Here is a 5,000-nt window from a genome sequence, read left to right as displayed (position 1 = left end):
GCATCAGGTCATAGCAAAACTGCCTCAGCAAATTCCATCTGACCCATGCAAGCATGGAAAAATGAGCAGTTTTACACACACACACACACACACATATTGATAGACATGCAAATATACCCATAAGTATGTATACACACCTATACACGTACACTACATGTCAAATTATTAGGCAGCTCAGTTTTTTCGCAATTACAGAGTATTTATCTGTTCAAATCCAGATATTTTCCCACCGCATGATGATAACACCAGTCTGGATGTACTGAACCAAAATAAATCTGATCCACCCATATATAAAGAAACAACAGCCATTTTTGTTAATAGGCATCATTTTTTACTGTCCTAAATTATAAGGTAGGTCTAATAGAAATGCTAATTATGCAAAAACAAGCATTTATTTAATGCGACAATTAATTTTGAACAACAAATATAATCATAACAGACTTTATAAGGAACATAATAATATGTTTGAATGGAAATATTACAAGAAATATGATGTCATAAAGTTTTTAATGATCGATGTATGATCTCCACATGAGAGAACATCCCTGACACGTTTATCCATTGAATTTGTTAAGGTAACTATTTCATCTGGTGTAATACTGTCAGCAACATCCACAATAGCTTCCCAGAGCAGATCTTTCATTAAAAACTACCGTCCATATTGATATATCTTCCTCTTCAGAACACTCCATAGATTTTGAATTGGGTTTCGGGTGAACACACGGGTCGCTTCATCAAACGGTGTCCAGAGAAGCCTAATTGCTGTAGGTATTCCAGAGATTTCTTAGCTGCATGGGAGGGTACATTATCTTGCATGAATATCAGTGTTCTCTTTAACGAAACTTTCTGCTTCTACAACCAACTTGTCTCCAATGATGCCAGCGCAAATCATGATTCTGTCTCCCCTTTGTTAGCATCCCAAACAATGAGGATGATTTCGCTAATTGCAACCCATCCTTCACTCCACCCATCTGGTCCATCTAGGGTAGCATAGCATTCGTCAGGAAAGAGGACTTTTGAAAAATCTATCTTCATGTAGTCTTCTGCCCATTTGACTCTATTTTGTTTATGAACAGCCTTCAGAGGGAACCTTGTAACAGGTTTTACGTTTTTGGCTACCTGCTTCAGAAGGAGACACCTGATAGATTTTGAAATGTCTTCCCTACCACAAAGTTTAAACACTCTCTCAACTAGTTAGACACGTGTTCTTTGCAACTTCCCTCGTTATACGTGACAGGGTACGCCTGGAAACAACCCTTGATTTACCCTTGTCAGCCCTTGAATGGACAGCAGAAGACTTCACAAATTTCTTCACAGTTCGATGATCTCTTCCCAGGATCTTTGATATTTCCAATGTCATTTTTGTTTTTCCAAACTCTGAGACGATGGTGGACTTATTTCACGTTTTTGACCCATAATAGCACTTTTATTGGGTACTTAACTAATAATTTAAGACAGTAAATTTGTTGCTGTTTCATGAAAAGGGCTGCCATTTGTTTACACCTGTGTGGATCCAATTTATTTTACTGCAGTATACGTAGGCAGATGTTGCCATCATTCAGTGAAAAAATATCTGGATTCAAACTAATAGATACTCTGTTATTTTGAAAAACAGAGTTGCCTAATAATTTGACATGCAGTGTATATCTGTATAAGCAAATATAAATTATATTCTTATATACATTTATGTATACGCACCCATATATAACATTGGTTTCAAATTTTGGCACAAGGCCAGCAATTTCATAGGAGGGGCAACCCCAGTGTTCAAAAAATTTGGTACTTATTTTATTGACCGTAAAAGGCTACAAGACAAAGTTGAGCCCAGCAGAATTTGAACTCAAAATGTAAAGACAGACAAAATGCCACTAAGCATTTTGCCCAGTGTGCTGGCCTTACACCTACATATAATATAGCGCATATCAACATACACATATATGCAAATATCTACACCTTCTTATCGCTCATCTCTACATTAATGCTAATATATAAGAGTAAAACTTACATACATTCATATACTTCCACATAATCATGTATATATAATTTATGTACATAAGCTTATTCATTTACACAAATGAACCATCTTCATACTTGCACATATAGATATTACAGTCACATTTTCTAAATGACCATCAATTTTTAGACATACATGACTCAGTTGTAGGCTTTATTCTTCCATTTCATTAGAGTTACTACTACTGCTACTCTCTCACATACACACATATATTTATACATACATATATACACACATATTTATACATACATATATTCACACATATAAGTATATATATGTAAATATGTGGGTACAAATAAAGCTATATCTATCAGTTTGCCTATCTAACTACCTGTCTTACATACAAACATATATATATATATATATATATGTGTGTGTATGTATATATGTATCTATGTATCTATGTATATGTGTATACATATATATATATATATATATATATATATATATATATATATATATATATATATATATATATATATTGCGATGATAAGCTAAGATTTTCTATTTTTTTCGATCTTTTGTACATTCATTCGCCTTTAACACTTTAAATGTATTACTTACTAACAGCTAGTTTCCATGAGCTAACCATTGAAAATGTCCCCTCAAAAATATAATTTTACCTCTCATATAATTTCGTTAAGATAATTACTTGCTTCCCAGTCTGTTTAATTTCATTATTGTTACCATTATTTTCGTCCCTCTTACTATGTCCCCAAACTAAACTCGTTTTCTGTTGCAGTTTATCTATTTAAAAACTTTCGTCTCATGTGTTTCCCTTTCATTCCATTCCTTCGCCAAACGATGTTGCCATGCTAAGCTAAGATTTTCTATTTTTTTCGATCTTTTGTACATTCATTCGCCTTTAACACTTTAAATGTATTACTTACTAACAGCTAGTTTTCATGAGCTAACCATTGAAAATGTCCCCTCAAAAATATAATTTTACCTCCCATGTAATTTCGTTAAGAAAATTACTCATTTCTTGGTCTGTTTAATTTCATTATTGTTACCATTATTTTCGACCCTCTTACTATGTCCCCAAACTAAACTTTGCTTGTTTGCAGTGTGCCCACCCTTTCCTGCTGCACCACCAATACCGCATATCTCTATCTTCCCACCATCTACACTGGATATCTCCCCTCCCACCACCATTACCTGTTGTGTATTCTCCCAACCACACCTCACTGGGCTGTTCTCTATATATTACCTGCACTCTTTCTCTCTCTTCTGGGACAAAAGCAACCAGCCCAGCTGCTCATCCACCCACCTATTTAACTGGGTATCTTTCATTTCCTTCTGTCTAGAAATTTGTCACCACCATTACCAGATGTCTCTTCTCCCAATTCCTCCTCCTCACTGGTGCTGTTCCCTATATTACCTGCACTCTCTTTTTCTCTATCTCTCTCCCTCTCTTTCTCTATCTCTCAACTGGGACAAACACAACCAGGTTATCTGCCCACCTACTTAACCAGCCATCTTTCGTTTCATTTTCATTCTGTCTAGAAACATGACAACAACCACCCAGGAATTTTCCTTGGCCTTATCAAGTGAAGGAGAAAGCTATTCAGCTGTCTATGTGTGCTTGTTCCTGTGTGTGGGCACACTTGTGTGTATGTAGGGATGAGCTTGTTTCCTCTCTCTGTCTGAATCCTACCCTGCTGGTGGTACCCTCCATCATACCTGCAATCCCCTTCTTCCTGGACAAACGCAACCAGTTTTAGCTGACTCCCTCCTAATCTAACATTGGAATATCCATATTTTGCTACACCGCTTAAATTTACATCATTCGAAGACTATAATGCTTATGCTTACAACGCCGCTAACACCGGCAACAATTTTAACATGCTTGAATGTTTGAATGTTGTCAGGCTGGAAGAGAGAACAGATGAAGCATGCCTAAAAAATGAACACGACAACCTCCCTCTTCTTTTCAGGCACTGGATAACATCTCTCTTCCCCAAGCCCCACCCCACATTCCCTTCCCAGTTTTCAGAGTTGGCACTGTCAATGTTGGCACAGTGAATGGTAGGTCTAGTAAGATTGTAAAGATGCTTGAAAGGAGACGGGTTGATGTATGCTCCATACAAGAGGTAAGATGGAGATGAGCTTCAGCTAGGGTCCTCACAGGCAAGGCACATAGGTATAAAGTCTTCTGGCAAGGTAACATGGATGACGTAGGGGGTGTAGGCATACTCCTTGTGGAGAAATGGGTGGCTCATGTCATAGATTATGTCATAGAGAACACCTCCGAGACATCCGACTCAGCAATGAAACCCCAGTCTCATGCCATTTCCACTCTAGTGGTCATTCTTTGCAGCACCTGTCCATGTTTGGATTGTCCTTGCACAGGGGCCATCCAGACTCCCATTTGCGCCGTGAACAGGGATTAATCTTCTCTCTTAATTCCTTTGCGTCACATGGGCTCAACTCTCCTCCCCTCTTCATCTAACCTCCTTCCCTCACCTCTCTACCCCTCACACATACTTCCTCCCACCCACCTCTCCTCTCTTGCTCCGACTCCTACTTCTCTTCACTCCTACTCTCTTTTCTCTCCTACCCACCTTCTCTTCGTAAGCCCACCCCTACCCCTACACATTCCAACCCCTTCTTCCCTATCCTTCACATCCCATCCCACCCCATCCCTTACACCCACTCCCACATATCCCACCTTCTGCCTACCCACATACCCCACCTCTACCCCCACCCTCAGCCTAACCCATATCCCACCCTTGCTTTCCCCACTCTCACCTCCCCCACCTCCCAACACCATCACACCACGCCACTACACCATACTACACAGCACTTCACATCACAACACACCACCATGCACACACCAGCACTGTCCAATTCCCAGCCCCACATTTTCACACCTACACACACATGAAGATCACCAGCCCTCTTTCACACGCACATACAAACTCTCTTACACACATGCACGCGCACCTTCGTTTTGGGATCACTACTACTTTATTATCTCTCCTTC

Source organism: Octopus bimaculoides, chromosome 1 (genome assembly GCF_046866305.1).
Source record: "Octopus bimaculoides isolate indiv1 chromosome 1, ASM4686630v1, whole genome shotgun sequence".
Classification (NCBI taxonomy): Eukaryota; Metazoa; Mollusca; class Cephalopoda; order Octopoda; family Octopodidae; genus Octopus; species Octopus bimaculoides.
This window is presented reverse-complemented; position numbering follows the sequence as displayed.